The sequence below is a fragment of the Equus przewalskii genome, chromosome 20, assembly GCF_037783145.1.
Source record: "Equus przewalskii isolate Varuska chromosome 20, EquPr2, whole genome shotgun sequence".
NCBI lineage: Eukaryota > Metazoa > Chordata > Mammalia > Perissodactyla > Equidae > Equus > Equus przewalskii.
In genome coordinates, this window is record NC_091850.1 from 14,802,657 (window position 1) to 14,826,200 (window position 23,544).

At 39.3% G+C, this 23,544-nt stretch overlaps 1 long non-coding RNA gene across 1 annotated transcript; it reads left to right on the plus strand.

Moving 5' to 3' along the window:
* The first annotated feature begins 3,806 nt into the window (after nucleotides 1-3,806).
* Nucleotides 3,807-8,423, plus strand: LOC139077957 (uncharacterized). The gene is made up of 2 exons (XR_011530632.1): nucleotides 3,807-3,934; nucleotides 8,156-8,423. It is a non-coding gene; the product is annotated as an uncharacterized lncRNA (long non-coding RNA).
* Nucleotides 8,424-23,544: the final 15,121 nt, after the last annotated feature.

The following is a 23,544-nucleotide window of genomic DNA, read 5'->3' on the forward strand; positions in this document are numbered from 1 at the left end:
TCCCACTGGCCATTGCAAAAAGAAAGTCAGAGGTCAAGGAGGCCTGTCCTTCCATTCCAGCCTCTCAGGATACAGAGCAGAATAGCAAAGGATGGAGAGTGGATCTGAAGAGGCAGATTTAAAATATCCAGCACATTCAGACTTTTAGCTGATAGTTCAGTTGTCAAAAATCTCTCATCAGTTCTATCAGTTAACAACAAAGTAATTTTATTTTCCCAGCTTTCTTTAACTTCAGACTCATAGAGACTTTCTTCAGGTACTACCTATTGAAGTAGACAGATTTAGTCTGTCTATTTGCTTGTGAATTTTTCTAATGAGGGATAAAATACCTGAAAAATAACCCTCAACATGGATTTATTTTCCCAGATTTAAAGCTCTAAAATGGAATCTAAAGGATCAATTGTTTACCATCATAAAATTGTTAGAATTTTCTAGTAATACAATTTATAAAGAATTGCTCTGAATATTCTACTCTGCTGAATGCTGCAGGGAATGAGACATACATAAATAAAAAATAAGCAAATCAGGATAGAAGACAGTACTCTGTGCGGTCATTTCAGTCATTTTTAGAAGTGGCATAGTGCTGCCCGGAGGATCATGGGAAACCTCAGGGAGGGGTGAGAAATGGAAAATGCAATACATGCCCTGTGAATAACTCTCTTTGTCAAGACTTCAGGAGCGCATCATCATCATCCTCATCTTATCAAGAAAGAGCTTTTCAAAAAGAGGTATTTTTAAAATTGCATGCAATCCATGTAGTGTCCACTGCAATTTCTAATACACCATAAAGTACATACAGGGGGCTCTAAGTGTATAGACTTTAGAGCCAGACTACTCAGATTTGAATCATAGCTCTCTCACGAACTAGCTATGAGAATATAGGCAAGTTAGGAAACCTCTCTGTGCCCCAGTTTTCTCATCTATATAATGGGACTAACAATGGTGCCTATCACATAGGGTTGTGAAGAGGATTAAATGAAACAGTACATGTAGAGTGCTGAAATGATGCCTAACACAGTATAAGTGCTAATAAACATTACCCATTATTATTACTATGATCACTCATTGATTTATTCAACAAAGAGGACATGATATTTAGTGCTGAGAATGTAATCTTTGTCTTCAAATGATGATTGGTCCAGTGGGGAGGAGAGCACAGGGGCAAACTGATAAATAGGCAATTACTATTAGGTAGAATATAGCAATAACGCCTGGTCTAAATCTCTCTTTGGAGTTACAGACCCACATGGACAACTACTTACTTGAAATGTCAGGATGAACGTCTCACATGCAGCTCGAATAAAATTTTCAGCAATGAGTTCTTATGTTTAATTGCTCAACAAGTCTGTTCCTCTTTCACTCTCCTCTTTTTCAGGAAATAATCTCTCTACTCACCAGATCCCCACGCAGAAATCTCAGAGTCTATGACCTCTCCCTCCCCATTAGCCAGTACGTATGACCCATCATAAGTCTTGGTGATTCTTTCTACAAAACCCGTTTCAAATATTTCCTCTTCTCTCCTTGTATACTGCTGCCTCCCTGGTGGGTCACCATTATCTCTTTCTGAGATTATTACACTAAGCCCCTATCTGGTGTTTCTCTTATCTGCTTTTGTCTCACTCTAATCCATGTTCAATATAAAAGTCTGGGAGATTTTTTAATGTATTTTTATGTGTTAATATTAATTTTTATTTTAATATATTCACTCCGCTCCTCTTAAATTATCTTTTACTGGTTTTCCATCGCACTTAAGATAAAATTCAAGGCCCCACGTGAACTTGCTTCTGCCTCCTCTAGAGCCTCATCTCACACTACTCTCTCCTTCGACAACAATGCTCCAGCCTTCTAATTTAGTTCCTCAAGTGCACCATTCCAGAACATTTCCATATGCTCTTTCCTAAGTCTAGAATGTTCTCTCTCCCCATCACTTACCACCTGGCTAATTCTTATTTATTCTCTAGGTATCAATTTAAATGTCACCTCCTCAGAGATATCTTCTTAACCTTCCAGCCACCTGCTCCTTCATAGCATCCTGTTCTTTAACTTTATAGTCCTTGTCACAATTTATAATTTGTGTGAATATTAATTATACCTATCACTAGATGCTAAGCTTCATGAAAAGAGAGACAGGTTTTGTTTTTTTTATCACGATTACCCAGGCACATAGTTGTCATCAGTAGATGTTTTGAGTGACAAAATTAATAGCATAATAAAAAATAAAATACTATAACAATATGTAAATGAATAGCCCCAACCCAGCCTTAGGAAATTCAATAAAAATTTCCTGTAAGTAAAGATAGACAAGTGGAGTTCTGTAGGAAAAGAAAAATTTAGCTTCAGGAGTTCTTAACCCTGGATACACATTAACTAACCTGGAAAGATTTCAAGAAATTTTGAGCCCAGGATATCAGATTTAATTGGTGCAAGTGGAACCCAGGAAATAGTTATTTTTTATTGTTTTTTAAGCACCATGGGTGGCAAAGACAGGATTGAGGCCCATTGAGTTAGAGAAAGATCAGGTAAGGGGGGAGTTAGGAGAGTTTAGGAATAGGTTTTGCCAAAGCCTGGAGACAAAAGAGGACATGGTATGTTCACAAAATAGCAAAATATTCCTCATTTTGAGGCTGAATCATAGATTATAAAGAGGAAGGGAGAGAGATGCAACTGAAGGGTGACCAAAGGCAGACTTGAAAGGGTCTGGTTACCAGAAACTCTGCTAAATTTGGACAATATCCTAAGGGAGGAATAAGACCAGACTTGCATCCCTCTGTTTTTAGATTGAGAGTGAATTATGGGGAAGGTATGTGTTTAGGGGGGAGGCAAGGTAATCGGGAGCCAGGTACAGGAGATAGGAAATTGAGTTATAACCTAGACAACATTCCACCTACAGCCCAGAACACCTTTGTGTTTTTTTTAAGGCAAGGTTATTCCAGGGTCATCTTTAAATATACTCAATACACCAGCATATTTAGCTTTGATGTGGTGTTTTCTATAAATTAATGTTAGGATATTATGTCCTTTGAAGAGATTCTTTGTGTATTTCTTAAATCTACTGATACAGAAAAAAAGAACAAAGAGTATATTTGTAGTTCACTTGGTGATCTCCAAGTATTTCATAATTACAGTAGAGTCCACATTTTTAGGGGGCTTTCTGGAATTCAAATGTATCATGTAATCTGGTTTCAGTCATTGAAATTAAAGAAAGTCTGTGCCATAACTGATCCAAGGAGCCCTTTTAAATGAGTCTGTTTAAACAGACTTTCTCTCTAGGTAACAATCACAAAACTGTATCTTAAAAACTTTAGGTATTTTCCCATTAGAAAAATATACGGCAATTTGATCTTCACAGAAAAAGTGGATGTTTTGTCAGCATTGAGAGCCAAAACAGTCAGAGGCATACGACAGAAAAGGGAAATTAAAGACATCAAAAGAAAAGAGTAAAATAGGTTTTTGAGGGGAAACTATAAGGAAGACCAGTAAACTTTGCTGTATGTCCTTCAATTACATTTGTCTTGCTCTTTCACTTTTCCTTTCAACAGAATGAAAATGAGAAGTGAAATAAAACCTAACAGAAAACACACAGAATGACATTTTTAATTTTAATTGAAGAGTTTGGTTAGTTGGCTGTGACCAATGAGTTGGATAATGTTTATGCCGTGGAAAAGATCTCCACTAAAACAATTACATTTTGTTAAGGTTCTCCTTATAATAGGATTCATTTGGGGACGGAGGAGCAGAATGGTCTGCTCTTTCACAGGCCATACTACTTTGTAAACAAACACTAATTAAGCCTCTGTTGTGCATAGGGCACTAGCCATGGAAAGGAGAAAAGTGTGACTCAGTCCTTGATCCCGTGGGAAGAGACAGCATCTATTCATCAAAGGACAAATAAAAATGAAGTGATCTTGAGCTGAGTGTCAGAGAAACAAGAGAGGTAATAAGAACAAGATATGGTCAGAGTACGAAGCTAGGAAGAATGGCTGGAAAAGTGGAGGATGAGTGGACTAGAGTGTGGGGCAAAAGTGAATATGGTCCTTACTTAGGATGAACAATAAAAAAGGATTTTTAAAAGGATAATAGAAAAGATGAGGTAGAGAAGCTAGAGAGAACTTAACTTACAGAAGGCCTCATATACAAGGCTGAGGAATTTCGGACTTTGCCTGTAGGCTAGATGGAAGCCATGGAGTGGTTTGAACTAGGGTCTAACATATACATCAATGGGTTTCAAGAGATCTATATAAAACAGCTAAGGAATAGAACACAGTTTATAGGCAAATGCTGGATTGTATGGTCCAAAATAATTACTGTGGTAATTCAGACTCAGGAGCCCTCCACCAGGGCTGGCTTTGTCAGTAGAGGCATAAGGTTGGTGGGATTCATATGTTGATTTTTAAAATGGAGTTGTAACAACTTATTTTAAGTAGCAAATGATCACCTATGGATTTTGTTTCTGCTGAGAAAGCTGCCCAGGAATGTATGGATAAAATTTTCCAATTCATAGTAAATTGTCTGCTTTCCCAGAAAGTGGAGGCTCACCAAGAGACAGAAAGTTTATGACCTAGGCAGATAAAGTTTAGTTAGTCCCATTAGAGCTGGGCATTTGATACTAAAAGACCCTCATAATCAGCTTACTGACAATAAGATTTGGGGACTTTATAATCCCTCAACTCTTCTTTGATTTCATACAAAATACTGCAGATGCTTCCTCCCAATGAACCACATCGCCCACATCCATGCCTTTGTGTAGTCCCCTCCTCCAGAATCGGTACTCGCCTAAGAGAATGTGGAGGAAATCATGCAGCATGACTTCTGAGGATTGCTCAAAAGAAATTTTGCAGCTTCTGCCTGGAGTCCTGGCAGTCCTTCTCCCACCATGCTGGGGAGGGCACATGCAGGCAGCCAGGTCGACAATCCTAATGGCAACTAAACAGGTACAATTAGGGCCTCCTCTGATTGAGGAGAAAATTTCCTGTGCAGATGTGCTTATGCTAAACATCCCATTAAGTGAGTTGAAAGACAGAAGCCTGGGCTTTCCAGGTGGCTGCTGCCTTTATTTCTTGTCACTTCGGAGTGCTGTCCCTGAATGCCAGCTCCATGTCAAAATGGAGATTTTATGGCTCTCTTCCCATGAGATTCCACAATCAGAATGCTAAACCAGTTTTCTTGGGGGAACCTGATGCAATCATGCATTTTCTTGTCTCTTTCTTCCCTCCTGCTTGTGACCTCCTTGGTTGTACTTCTGAATCCCCAGTTCTATATGCAAGGCCTGGCACACACAGGTATTTAAGAAATGCTTACTAGGAATGAAGACTGGAAGCAACACAAGATGAGCCAGATTAGATGAGCAGGTCGGGGAATTTGTGTCTACAGTATTTATTATATAGACTATTTCTGTATATAATATTTATTATATATCTACCTCTCTATCTATTGTGCTTTCTCTTTGGAGGACACATAAGTGCACTTTTAAAGCTAAACAAGACCTTGCTCGGTCCTCGATTGCCCCAATCTTGCCCAGAGAATGTTGTCCTTCAGACCCAGTCCAGGTCAGATCCTGGCCAATGAGAACTAGGCCTGCAGAGCAATTTAGGTCCCCACTGCCGCTCTCTTTTGGGCTTTAGAATTAGTCTTGCTGCCCTATGTATGAGAGGTTCTCAAATTTCCCTAAAGATACATAGCTTTTCCCTAAACTGAGGAGTTTCTAATGGTTTTAGCAATGAAGTTTTTTCCAAATGAATTTCATGTGGAACTCCAAATATAAACACCTAAATGCAAGGCCACCCTGATTATAGCAGACATGGAGAGCCAAGGCAGTGTCTACTCAACCCGTCTCTGAGCCCTCTGAGACGATACTGAAGAACCACAAACAAATACATTGAAACCTCTAGCCTCATCCACTAAACCAGGAGCTCCTATTCAGTTCTCATCACTGAGAGTTAGACTCAACCTGTGACCCCAGGCCTCTTGGTTGGGGCCAGAAGCCCCTGCCCAGATCTTGACAGAGTTTTGGTTCAACCGTAGACCCACAGAACAAGAAGCCATCTCACATGTCACATGCATTGTCTCCTGCTGCCATGTCCTATCCACCAGATCCAACTTCTTGTATGTTGACACCAGCCTGGGCCAATGCTGATTCTGCCACATATTTCAGACATAGCACTTATGAACCCTCTGCATTAGTTTTCTATTTTTAGAGAACAAATTACTATAAACTTAGTGGCTTAGAACAACACACATTTATCATTTCACCATTACCATGGGTCAGGAGCCTGGCACCTGTTAGCTGAGTCCTCTTCTGAGCCTCAAGAGGCTGACATCAAGGTGTCAGCTGGCTAGATCCCCATTTGGAGGCTTTTCTAGGGAAAGATCTGCTTCCAAGTTCCCTCAGATTGTTGGCAGAATTAACTTCCTTGTGACTCTAGGACTGAGGTTCCATTATCTTGCCAGCTGTTGGCCAGGTACCACTCTCACCTCCTACAGGCCACTCTAAGGTCCTTGCCGCATGAGCCCCTCCATTTAAGTGTCAAATCTCTTTTGCACTTCAATCTCTCTCACGTCCTCTTCCATTACCAGCTGGAGAAAAATCTCTGCTTTTAAAAGATTCTTGTGATTAGTTTAGGCCCACCCAGATAATCTCCTTATCAACTGATCAGTAGCCTTAATTACATCTGGAAAATCCCTTTCGCCATGGAACATAGCATAATAATGGGAGTAACACCAGGAGGTAGAGGTCATGGGGCCATCTTAGAATCCTGCCTACCACATCCAGTTACAAGCCTACTCCATATATTCCTGGACCATTCCTCTGTGTTGGTCAGGACAGATTCATTGCTGTAACAAATAAACATCAAGAACTTGGTGGCCTAGCACAATGCAGGCTCACTTCTTTCTCACATGAGAGTCCTTCTAAGTCATGAGGGGCTCTGGTCTACATTGTGACCTAGAAATTCAGGTTCCTTCCGTTTAGTGGTTTTGCTATTCTTTAGGACCCAGTCTTCCTCTGGATCTTTTATATTCTGCTGGAAGATGAGGGAAGAGAAACCATGCGGCAGATTTTGAGAGAATATATAGGCCAGGAACGGAGGTGGCCTACATGACTTCCACCTACATTTCCTTGGCCAGAACCAGTCATATGGTGACTAATTGCAAGATAATCTGGGAAATGTAGTCTGTGAGCCAACAAGAAGAGGGAAATGGTTGGTGAAGAGCTAGTCCCCTCTCTGCTTAACTCCTTTTTTTCTGTTAAGCTTCTGGTAGGGCCTCACATGCTTCCTGGACTTCATAGAGGGCAAATATTTACTTGCATAGCTGCAAATTCCATCCCTCCTACCCTAAAAAAACCAAATTGGCTTCTGGATTATTTCATTTCAAATACAGACTTTAAAATGATGAGAGTGCCAAGACATCTATCTGCTGACTCTGATGCTAATCTTTCATAATTTGAGGTCCCAGGTGAAGCTCTATTGAGCATTTATGGTATCAAAGCACAAAAACTTCATCTCATCACAAGGAGAAATTTTCTAATTAACATGTAACAAATCTGACCGGAGTGCTGAGAACTAAAAAAAGGTGAGGAAGCTAAAAAGAAGAGAAGGACCCAGACACATTTTTTTAAAGCAGTTAAGCCAGATCCATTCTTTTTCTTGTCATCAAGGAGTTTCTGTTCACTTTCAAAAATGTCTTCTGAAGTTGTTCTCTTCAGAGACTTTCTGGTGTGATTGAGTTTCGTTCTGGGAGCTACAAGAAAACAATTTGTTATACTTGGAGAGTTACAGCTCCCGTGCTGGGTCAAGGAGAATACGCGTTCCAATTCTGAGCAAGATCTAAGGGTATTTTTAAATCTCACCTTGAGAAGGAAAATTATTCTCTTCTTTCCTGCTTTAAAAGATGCTGGAGGAAAAAATTTAAAGATGCTAGAAGCCCTTGAAACGCCTGTAACTAGAGCTATCCAAAGTTTTAGACATCTTGAAGTCTTTACATTCATATTTCAAAGGATTAGTTAGGCTGCTCTTTATGTAAACATCTCCTTTCACATCAGTCTTTGTTCGTTTACCACCTGCTTCCTTGTCCTATTTAATTTTACTGTTCAGTGACTTGATAGGAAGATTTTTACATGCATGTTTAATCAGTTCTCAGAGTCTTTCTTGTTTTTCAGATCACACTCCATTGGCATATGCAGTGTCTTTGAGAGCAGAAAAGCAAGAAGGCTGAGCTCCATCTTCTAAGTCTCTTCAGTGCGATGAAAACATGAGGTCGGAACTGTCAAGAGGAGCAAGCAGAATTCCTCCACGGCATCAGGCAGAGATTTGTGGGAAGAGTGTTTTTTGTATTGTTCAAAGGCTTCATCTTGTGGTTCCTCTGTAAGGCAAAAAGGAGTGAGGAGCTGGATAAAGCCTGTGGCCAAAATGAAGCATCATTTCCTACTTGGGCTAGATATATTTGCTTTGAGTCAAAAGAATTTTTGATCAACACAAAATTTAAGCAATGTGATCCTCGAGATCAAGTTCAGAGTAAAAATGGTAGAAGGCAGAAGAGACAAGGAGAAAAAAATATTTCAAAGCAGACACTTTGCCCAGACCCGGTTTAAACTCGGGTTCCAGCCACAAACCACAATCTCTTCTGCATCTCAGATCTCCCAAGACAGAAATTTGGGAAGACCGTTTAAAACTAAAACTCTCAAAGACGCTTTTTCTGTCAGTTATTCATCATTTTCTATAAGTTCATTGTAAAATGTTGTTCAGTCTTTATATCCAACCCACATAGCCTATTAAGTATAGGAGAATCGAGAAAATCAAAGCCTGAGCAGAATATGTACACTTAACAGACACATAACAGACACAGTTTAGTCTCTTAAACACTGAATTTTAAGGAAGGCAAAAGACACTGACTCATATTCCACTAAGGATGACCCACACCAAACATTTTTGGGATACGATCTGCATGTAATCTGTGCTATTTCATTAATTCACTAACTCTGATGTTGTTTAGAAGTAGATATCTTCTGGTTGCCAGAGCTGCAGATTTATCTCTGTTAAATATGAAACACACGCTCTGAGATAACAAGCCAGCAAATTATTCAGCTCTCCTTTTGCTATCTCTTTTCTGAATACAGTTAACTCCACTGAAGACCCTCAGTGAAAGAATATAAGGTTAATAATCAATCAAGCTCCTGCTATCATAGCTTAAGATGAAGAAGCCACAAATGAAATGTATTCATTTAGACATTCAGGATGCACTGCCTAAATGTATTATTTTTTTATTAGGTTTAATGTATTTTTATAGGGTCCACTGAAATGATAAAAGGAAGAGACTTTGTCATACAGCTTAACAGCATTGGCTATTTGTATATGACGGAAAAGTTGTTATTCTCCAGCTGTGTCATCTTTATTTACAGAAAGAGGATGCAGAAGGTGAGGCCACCAAAGTTCAGGGGCTCCAAAACAAGCTGACTGTCTACGTTGTAAATTGCCTATTGACCTTGCTTTAGGAAATGGCTTTTCAGAGGGGATCAGCTCTCTGAATCCCAGGATGGTACCTTGCATGTTACAAGCTCCAGGCTGCTGCCAACTCTTCAGGGTGCTGAGGAAGAAGGGCCCTCCTGCGGACATTTGAAACCGAGAGAAAACTGCAGGCATTGACCATTCCTGCGTCTGTGCCCCTTTCCACAGCAGGGAAAGAGTTTGACGCCAGTTTTCTTTCTTTCTAACCAAATTCCTCCCTGTAATCCATCCTTTTCTCCCCCTCCTCTCATATTTGTTTTGCTTGCTTTGCCCATTTGACAAATATGATGTGATGGGTGTGCAGTCCTTGAGCCAGGCAATTGACACAGCAGGAGATGACAGTTGGCACATGTTACTCTACTCTTCAACAAAGGGCAAAAATGAATAAAAAGGACTGCAAAGCACTGTGAAAATTTAGCATGCTCCAAAATGCTGAGTCAGTCCACTCAAAATAATGACATAAGCATAAAGGAAGCAAAAGCAGTTTTTTTCATTGCAGGGACAAGGCCCCAATGAAGGCATTCTAATGGTTTAAAATTATCAATAACCTTCCATACGGTTCCACACACTGCTTTGTTAACCACAAGGTGGAGAGCCAAAATTATATGTTTGTATAAATTGTGTTTAGCACTTAAATAAACTTCAAAAACCAATGCAAAAGTAAAATTAGGGCAAGGGTATGCTTTCCTGAGCTACTGTATATCCATTTGGGGTTATCTCAAACCTGAGGGTCCCCTGGACATAAAAGTTACAAGGCTTCCAATGCCAATGACGGGACTTATGGAGCCAGAGTAAGAAGGGGAGAGTCAGGGTCAGGTAGAAAGTGGTTCCCCACTCTAGGTTCTGAAATTGCTAGAAATCTGTGGGGATTCTGATGTATCTGCCCTCAATCCAACTTAAAAGACTAAGAAATATTCTTGTGGTAAACCACAAGCCAGATATTTCTCTGTGATCAAAACTTAAACCACCAACCCCCTCTCAAGCCCACAGCATGGTAGATACAGTTTCCCTCCCACGAAACCAGTTAATCCGCTGACCTACTCAAACCAGCCCTTTATCACAGGGAAACTCCAAAGCCTTGAGAAACAGAAACTTGATGGTTTGAATCTTCAACTTTTCTACCATTTGAGCCAGTGCCAAATAGACATAACTCAGTTCAGTGCGCTGTAGTGCGGGGCACCTCAAAGTGCGGTCCCTGGACTGGTGCCAGGCTGAGAACTGTTACTAGCCCACCGTGAGGTAAGTATAGACAATAAGTAGTTAGAAACTGTTACTGCAATTCAACAGAGTAATTTTATACCTATCTATTCTAACAATAAAAAATTGGTGCTTCTATTTTATATGTCTTTTATTTCATTTTTTAATAATTCATTTTTCTTTTTTTACAAAAGTATCAGTCTACAATGGATTGGAAAGCTAAAAAGAAAGGGTCCTTAATGATTTTTAATTTGAAAAGTACCACTGTAGAAGATCCATTTTTTCTTAGTCCTGAGGAATAGCTTTTGATACCGGGCAATTCACAAAGTATTGCACTTCCCCAAAGTATTTTATATGGTCTGTTTGGTGTTGGTGGATAGCTTACGACGCTGTTCTTTGAATTTGTCCAGGTCTTTTGAGAAGCAGACAACAAGCGAAGATTAGAAATGAAAGAGATTTACTAGGGGAATTCCAGTGAGGGGAAATGGGGGAGAGGAAGCTGGAGGAGGCTGGCAATGCAGGGCTGACCCCTGGGAAGGAAGCGTGGATGGAAGGAAGAAAGGAGGGAAGGAAGGAAGGATCTTAGACTGTGGTGCATTTCTAAGAAAGTTCAGCAAGGCTGGTGTGGGGTCCCCTTAAGCCTAAATCGCTTGCCAGAGAAGTCCCTTATCTCCCCAAAAATGGGCCTGCCTTGGTATCCCTGCAGCATTGGCTAGGGACAGTCTTTGGAAAGTGAGACCTAGGCACAAATATAATGATGACTTTCAAAGCAGAACGGATGGGGCAATGGTTCAACCACATTCCATGCAGTAGGAGACCTGAGGGGCACATCTTCATGGCCACCACACGCCTCCTGATTCCACCGAAGAGAAGCGACTTCCTTTCACATATGAGTGAGGAGCAGTGAAGTGGGACTGATGTTTCTGGTCTCCCTAGTCCCTGCTCACTCACTCCCCTGAACTTATCTAATAGTGAAACCAAGGAAAATCTCATGTTTGCTGGATTGTGTTAACCTACGGGCAAGACCACAGCATTATAAAAGGAAAGGTGGGTTGTTTCTGGTTCTGTAAGCAATCAGATTTTTGTGGAACGGGCCACAGTTGTCCTTTCAGCTAGCTAGGTAAAAACTGGATGTGAAAATTCAACTCTCCCTTAGGTTTAGGACGAGAAATAACTTCAGTCTACAGTTCAGCTTTATCAGAAAGCTTCTTACCTTGAGGGTTTGGGGGAAGTTGCCTAATCCATAAGTACATCTAATTCTTTTTTTAATCTTTAATTACATTCTTGTTTCTATTTTTCATTTGAAGGGAGCCCAGAAGGGAGATTGGTGGGTGATTAGTATCACCTAATTTCCAATGTATGGATGAACGTGAGCTTATTTATCCAAAATATTCATACTATCCTGAATATAGTCCACGAGCCCTGTAATGTACTTATGTGCTCCTTAGCACTTAAAACAGTGACTGCACATGGCAGTAACTGCTAAATCAGTACCTCTAGTTGATAGTACTTGTCATTGAAATAAAAGTAACAACTAATACTCCACAGAGAACCATGCTTGCAGTGAAGACAGATATCTATAATCAAACACTCCCAGACCATTAAAAGACAATAGAAATACATTTGGCTTCTTAAGAAAGCAAGGTGACGCTTTGGTAAGAGGCTCCTCGTGGAGGTCTCTTTCTATGTGCAAGTCTCTAAAAGACCACTCGATATGGAAACAAGGAGAAAATTTCATTGGTAAGAATGATCATTTCATTGTGAGACACCGGGAATAAGTCCATTAAGAATGACAAAGAGAGCTAAATCTATAGAGAGCTCAAGTGCTCCTATCGTAAAGAGGCCCTCCGGAGTGATAATGGTTTTCACCACTGGTAAACTGCAGAGCTTTGACTTCATCAGTTTGTAGCTAGAGGAGAAGATAGTAGGCAGAAAAACATAAATAGGAGCTCCGGCATTGACTCACCATAGAAAAATCTCAAATTAATCTGTAGTTGTTTTATCTCTGCATTAATCTTCGTCTTCTAATAGTCATTAAAAGGGAAAGAAAATCTTTTTGTGCTATTAAAATGTAATAAACATATTGAATCTCAAGAACATAAGCCTGAAACACATTTCTTTTAATGGTAGAGGCATTTTGAACAGTATACAAGTGTGAGGCACAGTCCAAACAGCATTTCCACCAACACTAAAGATCATATCCAGGAAGCACTTTGAAAAGAGCTGTCAAAGTCACCTGAAATCAGTCTTCTTTGAAGAAAATTATCCTGGAAAATGGAGTGTAGCCAAAGCCATTTTTCCTGTTCTGCTTAGGGATAATGCAGTGTTTTTCAGCGGACAAATAGAATATTATTCAAATCAATGAAACATATGTCATTGAAAAGCCTACTTCTTTGTGTGGTTACAGGTCCAGCTGCATAAAAAGCAAAAATGTGGTTTCTTTTTTTTTTATCAGATCTTCTAAAGACAAAATGTTCCCATAAATTTTAAATCAGTAAGAGAACTTTTTTAATGACCAGCAATTCACCCGAAACTCTATATTTTCTTGGACTAATTAGGATAATTGCCTAGTAAATCACTCAGCCCTCAAAGAGATATTTTGTTTGCATAAATGAATTCCTATTCATACATAGAGGTTCATTAAATCCTATGACCTAGAATTATAAGCAACTAAGGCAATGTCAGCATGATAAATTAGAGATTATAAAATGTAGCCTTTTCTCCTGGACCTTGACTCCTTCACTTAAAAGTGACTGCAAAGATTCTATCAATGGCCTATGCAGGATGGCCAAGATCAAGGGTCTCCTATAGCTTTCTCCTCCCAAGATACACTGAAGAAATAATGAATCTGATTATCTTTCTCTGATGTCCCAATCAGGCCACTGGTTTATATAGTCAAAGAAATAGACGTGGTAGACATTTTCATTCCAATGGCTATGGAAAGTTCCATCTGCCAAATAATTATTAAATAGCTTCACACTTGGTACTCTTAGAATGGTGCTTTGCATGGAATCAGTGCTCATCATAAACAAATTCATGTATAAGTAGCCTTTATGGGCTACCATTCATGGGCATGTCGTGGTCTCACATGTAACATAGATTCAAATTTGAATCTTCAAGTTCTGACTACAAATAAATAGGAAAAGCAGTAGATGGGATATTTATACAAATACCACTTTGCCTTCCTAAGTACATCATTTTATTTTTGTGTGCTCTTAAGAAACAATTAAGGTGACTTTCTTACATGATTTTCCAGCTAAACCATTTGTAGTTACAAGCAGATAACTAATCTAGCATGAGCTCTACACATGAGAGATTTCCCTGTTCAGGCATTTGACAAACTTTAAGCTATACAGACAAAAAGGTTAAGAAGCTAAACAGAAGTCACTTAAAAGTAGAACAGAAATCCTCAATAAAATTTTAGTAAATCAAATCTAAAAACGTATAAAAAGAATAACATACCATAACCAAGTGGGATTTATTCTAGGTATACAAGGGAAGTTTGATATCCAAAAATCAATCATTGTCATTCACTACATTAATAGGCTAAAGAAGAAAAGTTACATGACCATATCAATTGACTCAGAAAAAACACTTGACAAAATTCAACACCCATTCATTATAAAAACTCTCAGTACATTAGGAATAGAGGGGGACTTCCTTAATCTCATAAACAGCATATACAAAAAAACCTGTAGCTAACATCATACATAATGGTGAAAGTATGAATGCTTTCTCTCTAAGATCAGGAACCAGACAAGAATTTATGCTTTCTCCACTCTTATTCAACATATTACACAAAGTTCTAGGCACTGAAATAAGGCAAGAAAAATAAATAAAATCATACAGATTGAAAAAAGAAGAAATGAAACTGTCTCTATTCCCAGATGACATTATTGGCTATATGGAAAATTCTTAGGAATCTACTAAAAAAATTCTTGGAACTAATAAGTGAGTTCAGCAAAGTCATAGAAAGCAAGATCAACACACAAAAACAAATTGCATTACAACAAATAAAAGTCCAGGACCAGAGAGCTTCACAGGTGAATTCTACCAAACATTTAAAAAAGAGTTAAAACCCATCCTTCTCGGGGCTGGCCCCGTGGCCGAGTGGTTAAGTTCACGTGCTCCGCTGCAGGCGGCCCAGTGTTTCATTGGTTCGAATCCTGGGAGCGGACATGGCACTGCTCATCAAACCACGCTGAGGCAGCGTTCCTCATGCCACAACTAGAAGGATCCACAACGAAGAATATACAACTATGTACTGGGGGTCTTTGTGGAGAAAAAGGAAAAAAATAAAACCTTTAAAAAAAAATACCCATCCTTCTCAAACTTTTCCCAAAAATTGAAGAGGAAGAAGAAGTTCCAAACTAATTCTACAAGGCCAACATTACTCTGATACAAAAACCAGTCAAACATACTACAAAAAAAAGAAGATTATAGGCCAATATCCCTGACAAATATAGATGCAAAAATACTCAATAAAATATTAGCAAATCAAATTCAACAATACATTAAAAGGATCATACACCATGATCAAGTGGGTTTATCCCAAGGATGCAAGGATGGCTCAATATCTGCAAATCAATCAACGTGATACACTACATTAATACAATGAAGGATAAAAATCATATGATCATCTCAATACACACGGAAAAAGCATTTGGCAAAATTCAACATCCATTTATGATAAAAACTCTCAACAAAGTGGGTGTCAAGGGAACATACCTCAACATAGTAAGGCAATATATGACAAACCTACAGCAAACATCATACTCGACAGTGAAAAGCTGAAAGCATTGCCTTTAAGATGAAGACAAGGATGCCCACTCTCATCACTTTTATTCAACACGGTACTGGAAGACCTAACCACAGCAATCAGACAAGAAAAGAAATAAAAGGCATCCAGATTGGAAAGGAAGAAGTAAAACTGTCACTACTTGCACATGACATGATATTACATACAGAAAACCCTAAAGACTCCACCAAAAAAGTGTTAGAACAAATAAATTCAGTTAAGTTGCAAGATACAAAACCAATATACAGAAATCTGTTGCATTTCTGTATACTTATAGTGAGCAATCAGAAAAAGAAATTAAGAAGACAATCCCATTTACAATTGCACCAAAAAGAATAAAATACGTAAAAATAAATTTAACCAAGGAAGTGAAAGACTTGTACTCTAAAAACTATAAGACATTGATGAAAGAGGATAACATAAATAAATGGAAAGATATTTCAGGTTTATGGATTGGAAGAATTAATATTATTAAAATATCCATACTATCCAAAGCAATCTACAGATTCAATGTAATCCCTATCAAAATACAACAGCACTTTTCACAGAGATAGAGAAAGACGAATCCTGTATGACTCCACTCATGTGTGGAAGTTAAACATGTAGACAAAAGGAACAGATTAGTGGTTACCAAGGGAAACGGGGGGTGTGGGGTGGGCCCAAAGGGTGAAGTGGTGCACCTACAACGTGACTGGCAATGATGTACAACTGAAATTTCACAAGGTTGTAAACTATCATAATCTCAATAAAAAGTTAAAAAAATACAACGGCATTTTTCACAGAACTAGAAAAAATAATCCTAAAATTTGTATGGAACCACAAACACCCCAAATACCCAAAGCAATCTTGAGAAAGAACAAAGCTGGAGATACTATGCTCCCCGATTTCAAATGATACTACAAAGCTATAGTAATCAAAACTGTATGGTAGCGGTACAAAAACAGACACATAGATCAATGGGACAGAATCGAGAGTTCAGAAATAAACCCACACTCATATGGTCAATTAATCTACGACAAAAGAGGCAAGAATATGCAATGGAAAAAAGATGGTCACTTCAATAAAGGGTATTGAGAAAACTGGACAGCTACATGCAAAAGAATGAAACTGCACCACTTTCTTACACCATACACAAAAACAAAATGGCTTAAAGATTTAAATATAAGACCTAAAACCATAAAATTTCTAGAAGAAAACATAGGCAGTCACCTCTTTGACACTGGTCTTAGCAATATTTTTTTGGTTCTGTCTCCCCAGGCAAAGGCCACAAGAGCAAAAATAGACAAATGGGACCACATCAAACTAAAAAGATTTTGTACAGTGAAGAAAACCATCAACAAAATGAAAAGGCAACCTACTGAATGGGAGAAGATATTTGCAAATGATATATACAATAAGGGGTTAATATCCAAAATATATAAACTCATACAATTCAATATCAAAAAAAATCAATCTAATTTAAAAATGGACATAGGACCTGAACAGACATTTTTCCAAAGAAGACATACAGATGGCCAACAGAGACATGAAAAGATGCTCAACATCGCTAATCATCAGGGAAATGCAAATCAAAACCACAATGAAATATCACCTCACATCTGTCAGAATGACTGTTATCAAAAAGACAAGAAATAAGTATTTGCGAGGATGTGGAGAAAAGAGAACCCTCTTAAACTGTTGGTCGGAATGTAAATTGCTGCCACCTCTATGGAAACAGTATGGAGCTTCCTCAAAAAATTAGAAATAGAAGGGCCAGCACCATGGCATAGTGGTTAAGTTTGTGCTTTCTGCTTCAGTGGCCCGGGGTTTGCAGGTTCACATCCTGGGCATGAACCTACACACTGCTCATCAAGCCATGCTGTGGGAGCATTCCATATACAAAGTAAAGGAAGGTTGGCATAGATGTTAGCTCAGGGACCATCTTCCTTAAGCATAAAGAGGAAGATTGGCAACAGATGTTAGCTCAGGGCTAATCTTCCTTAGCAAAAACAAAAACAAAAACAATTGTAAACAAAGGAGAAACAAGTCGGAGGGATCACTCTTCTGGATGTTAAGGCTTACTATATAGCTACAGTAATCAAGACAGCCTAGTACTGGTAAAGGGGGGGACACAAAACTCAGTGGAACAGAATAGAAAACTAGAATTATATCCACATGAATATGATCAATTAATATTTGACCAGGGGCAAATAAATCATTGACATTTTCAATAAATGGTGCTAGAGCAAATGGACATCTACAAGCAAAAGCATGAAACTTGACCTAAACCTCTCACTTTATACAAAAAATTAACTCAAAATGGATCACGGACTTAAATGTAAAACATAAAACTGCTAGAAAAAAAATAGAAGATTTTCATGACTCCTGAGGACTAGGTAAAGAGTCCTTAGACTTGACACGAAAAACTCACATGTGTGCAAACACAAACAAACACATAAAAAATTACACTATGTCAGTTTTATCCCTGGATGTAGGTTTATTCCTTTTGGTTACAGTCAAAGGACAGTGTCTTGTAGGTAACAACTGAGAATTGCAGATCCTTGTGCCCTGAGGGGGATCTGAACTTCCTCTAATAATGCTGGTACCTGAACATCTAGAATCTTCAACTTCTTAGCTACCTTGGCCTGGAAATGACTGCCAAAAGCTCTGAAAATATGGCAGGAAAATCAATGAGAAAGATAATGATTGATGGATTTTACCATTTTGAGCACCTAAATATGTACATATGAATCAAAGGATAACTTAGATGTTGAATCCAGTAATCCCCAAACTTTTGGTCACAAAGAAATCCTCTTACTTTCTCAACAGTGCACTCTGTGTCAAAATCGTTGTTTACTGAAACTAATAACTATGAATGACTGAGGGCATACTATGTGCCTGGTATTATGATAAGCATTTTACATATATTATCTCATCTGATATTAAAAAAATTATGACAGGTACTGTCAATCACTATTTCATATATGAGAAAACTGAAGCCAACTGAGGTTGAACCTAAGATCACTTAGCTGGTGGAATGGGGTTTGGAATGTAGATCTGTCTGATTTCAAAGTCAAATTTGCTAACCTCCCCATGCTAAAATGCACAAAAATGTGCTAGTTAAATTATAATATAAAATTGCTGCTTTTTAGATCAAAACTGTCATATAGCCTCAATTTTAATAATTCAACCTAATGATTAATCGCTTCCTTTATACTGTTCAGTATGAGAAAACCACAATTACCATACTGAGTTGACAGTATTCCAGTCCAAAGCAAAGGCATGTTCTATTATATTTAGCCTATGTAACCTTGACAGATTTTTTTTACGAACTGCTATTTCAATGAGGCTTTTTGAAATATTGAAATAGCTCAGGGACTCTAGTCCTAAACTCAGGGCCGGAACCGCTGGTCTGCCTAGCTCCTCAAGCTCTTATTTTCATAGGCAGGACTGAGGGCCAAGATGGCAGATCTAGTAAGTGACAATGCGGGATTAGAGCCACTCCTCTGATTCTGCTTCATCCAGAGAAACACTTCTCTGTGATATGACAGCATCTAAGATCGGCTCATTTAAGTAAATATAGTTTACCATTAACAAATAATTCCTGGGGCAATTGTTTGCTTAAATACCTATTTATACACAGGATATATACACAGTCTCTGAAACTCAGTGTTTTCTTAGTGCTTTTCCAATTGTGTTAAGGGAGCGGGACATAGAAGGGAATGCTTAGCTATTTCTATTTAGATGAACCAAGGACAGTATTTCACAGGGCATATTTCTTCCTATTCTAGATCATTTGCTCATTCATTAAATACAAAATCTTCAAGAAGCCAGCAAACTGAGAAACCAGGAAGATAATAAATTTAAGAGACAAATAATAGGACATCACGTAACATCGTGGGGTAGGGGTGTTGGTTGGAGTGGAACGGCTTCCTTGCTGTTTGGGTGTAGTTGTCAAATGAAGCCAAAGTTTCCCCAGCCTTCTGTGGATGTTTTTGCAGGAGTCCTCTGTTTAGTGTGACGTCTGCTGTCAAATGTGATTCAGGGCCAAGAAGATGCCAGTTCTAGATTGCCTGGAATACTGAGTTAACCTCAAGAGAACTTCAGAAGGTGTTCCAGTAAATAAGGAATTTAACAGTGACAGCTGAAAACAAATTGCAGCACCAGATTTTGAGACATAAAATGCCTCAACTTATTAATGGCAACATTTCTAAAAGTTACGATAACTATTTGACTTGAGTATTATGAGGTAAAATATGTGAGTTTCGTCAGGAGCTAGCCACCCATTTACAAAAGCCCATAATCTTTCAGCTACTACTGACCTATCAATCATAGAGCACTTCCATGCTCCACCTGGCATTTAAGCAAGCCAGCAGAAGCCGTGACTCAGTCTCTGCTGCCTCACCTCTAGGACTAGACTGTGCTGAGGATTATACCACACCATCTTGTGTGTTTTACAGCACCTTTCTTCTCTGGAGAATTGCAAAGGATTTACAGAGTTGGAAAGTAAGTAAGGACAGGAATTGTTCTCCTATTCTTCCTGAGAAGACAAGGCTACTGAGGAAAAGATTAGCCATTTTTATCTGACTAAATACTTTCCAGTGAGGAGAGCAACTGGTGTAGTGGTAACGACCAGAGTTCCAGTCCTGTCTCGGCTCTCGTGCCTCTCTGTAACCAGATTAGTCCCTAATTGTCTCCATTTCTTCAGCTTTAAGGAAGGGGTAGGACTAGTTATCAAAGAAGGCAGACCCCTAAGATCTACAGGGCTTACAGCACAAATATAAATGGACGCCCCAGACTCTCCAAAGCCCTCTGTTTTCTACTATGACTGTGTCTCTTTAATCCTGAAATCAATGGTCAGAGTTTTAGTTGTTACTTTGAGCTGAAGAAATTCTGAGATCATTAGATCATTACTCGTGCATTTGCTCTGCTCTTCCCCTCTTTTCTCTCAACAGCTAACGCTGTTTAATGAGTCAAAAAGATCTCTGCGTATATGATTATCAGATCATCCGCAAACTTGACCTGGCAATCTTAGAGGAGTAAAAGAATGCCAGATGTGCTTATAAAATCCAGAACAGTTTGCGTGTAGCTGTGTCTGTGTCTCTGTGCCCTAGGCACAGTATCTGAGGTACTGTGATTGCTCCCAGCTCTGATGTCACTTACCTGCCATGGATAGTGTGGTGTACTGGTTGCAAAGATGGCCATCAACAAATATTCCCATCTTTTATAGGCACATGCCCATCCTTAAAGAGTTCAAGACTACTTCTCTTCCCCTTGCATCTGGGCTGGCTATGTGATTTGCTTTGACCACTAGAATGCGACAAGTGACTCACACTGTTTTAGTTCTGGACCCAGGCCTCAAGAGACCAGGCAGCTTCTCCTTTCACTCTTGTTTGGAAACCTAAGCCACTATATAAAGAAGTTCAGCTATTCAAGAGGACACACCATGTGTAAAGAGAAGTCCAACCCAACAGCCAGTACCAAGCACCAAATGATTGAGTTAATCATCTTGCATCATGGAGCTCCAGAAAAATGCAGCCACGTAAGTGAGAATGGTTGACACCATGTAAAGTAGAAAAATGAATCAGCTGAGCCCAGCCAACTCACAGAATTGTAAGAAATAACACACAGTTTTTGTTTTAAGCCCTAAGTTATGGGGTAGTTTGTTGTACAGTAATAGGTACAGATATAGATGGGCCCACACTGGCTATTGTTCCAGAACTAGCAACAAAGCAAAATTTTACCCATCTTCCAGTGGCCAGCATATACAGTACTCATTCTAGGCATTTCAGGCAACACCAGCTGCCAACTGAAGGTGGGTAGGAAGAGGGAGACCATCCTGACACCAGTTTGCTCCACATCCTTACTCAGCATTGAAAGACTGGACCATCTAGCGTGTTCAGCAGAGGTGATACAGGCCTTCTGGATCAATTAATCATCCGGCTCTCTTCTGTAAATAGACATTTTTTGCAATCTTTTGGATCAAAGAAGAAGAACAGAATAACATTTCCAAGCTATGGATCCCAAATCTTTGCAAAATTAAGCTTGAAATCTGGCTTCATAGTGCCCAACAACAGGGCTCCCCTCGCCATCCCTAAGTCTCCCTTCAAACTGTCCTCAGATAGCAGTTCCACACCCCAGCACTGATGTACACGGAACTTCTGCTCCCTCTCATCCATCTTTCTCTGTAGGAGGCAGAATCTCTCCGCCTCTGTGAGAAGGAGAAAATGCTCTTCCCCAAGATGCCAGGATGCACCACGAGTGATACAATCCTCAACCAAGGGTTTCATTCAAGGACAATGTTTCCTCTTAGACCTACTGGGCACTGGTCATATAGAAGAATTTGTTCAGTTTCTCAGTGCCCCTTCACTTGGAGCCCATTTAAAATTTCTGTCCCCATTGTATGGACTTAAGAAAGCTTCATTTTGACTTTCTTTGATTGCATATGTTGTTGAAACAGTGAGAACTTTGTTCTATTTCTGGTTTTATAAATACATACAAGCTTTTAAAAATCTTCATTGCACAGAATAAAAACCTCTAAAAAAGGGATAAGACATACAGAAAATAATGAAACTCATTCTATGGAGAGTAAATTAACCAATTTAATTTGGAAAGAGGCAGGAGAAAGGAAGACTCTATTATAGGGGAATTAGATTGAGGTTTGGTAATCATAGGAAGAAAGAACATCTGCCTGTGTCTTCACGATGGCGGACTGCCTTGGAAGTGGCACTAAAAAAGGGGGGAGGGGGTGGTAAGTGGAAAGGGAACTTCCTTGGGTAGAAAATTCAAGAAGAATGAGAAAGAGATGACTTTCAAACATAAGATAAGAAGGTCAAAGGACAGGGCAGAAGGAAACTGCTAGAGTGTTTTGAGACCAAATAAAAAGAGGAAACTTAGGTGGGAAAGCCCATTCTGTGAGTCTGAGAAACAGTATTCTTGGTAATGGTTCTTAAAAATAGTCCAGCTACTTAAACAGAAATATTGTCTAGACAAGAGATTTTATCTTTTGAAATTTTTTATTCTTTAAACATGTGAGGTTTATTTAAGTTAGTTAATTTCAGTAAAGATTCTTTACTTTTTAATTAAAAAGAAGAGAAGCTCCTTTCTATGCTGATCACCCATCTCGTGGCACAGGGTTTGGGACAATTTGATCAGGCCTCTGTCCTCCACCAGGTTATTCGAGGCCTATCAGAGGGAGGATTGTCAAAAAGGAAAACTAATCTCCTGGATCTAACACAGTCATGAGCCTGACAGCTGTGCACATCCTCTTTGCTTTTGACCCCTAAGGTATGAACTGGCTGCCACAGCTGCCGCAAAATTCCCCTGCTCAGACAAGAACAACTTCTCCTTCTCCCCTCGCTGCTTCTCAGATCGGAAGCTCCATCCTGCTTTGATGCCCAAGTGCACTACTGAGTCTCAATTTCCACACACTCCAAGCAAACTCTGATTTAATTATTTGTGTTGTATCATGGACTGCAAAAATACCTATAATTAGTCATTATCTGGAGAAGACACATATCTCCTTTAAAACCTCATTTTCATTTTTAAAAAGCCAGCCTTCTAACGGAGGTATCATTTCCTTATTTAGAAAAGGATTGTCTGTTTGTTGGCCTGATTCCCTAACTCACCCAAAATAGAATACCTAACATTCACATAACACTTCCTCTGTGCCAGGCACTTGCTCAGCATCTTCGCAACGACCCTGTGAGGGAGGCACGATTATCTTCCTCTTCCTCAGTTCACAGACAAGAAGCTGAGATGATCTGATTTGTCCTGGCCATGCTCTAGGGAGTGGCCGAAATGGATGGCGACCACCTCACAGAAAACTGTGTTTGTGATAATATCTTCCCTTTATCCTTCTAGTTTATTCTCCACCCTTTTGAACCCTACTTTCTGCCCCAGGAGCTGACATGTTCAGAATACATCAACATAACCCATTACCATTGGCTCTCGTCAGTTTCAGCCAGTGGGCAGCAGTGTCAGTAGATCAGAAGCTGGAAGGGAGTGAGCGGGGATGGTTATTCCCCGGGGTTCCCCAGGCTGGGCTGTGAGTTGGCTGCTCCCCTCCAC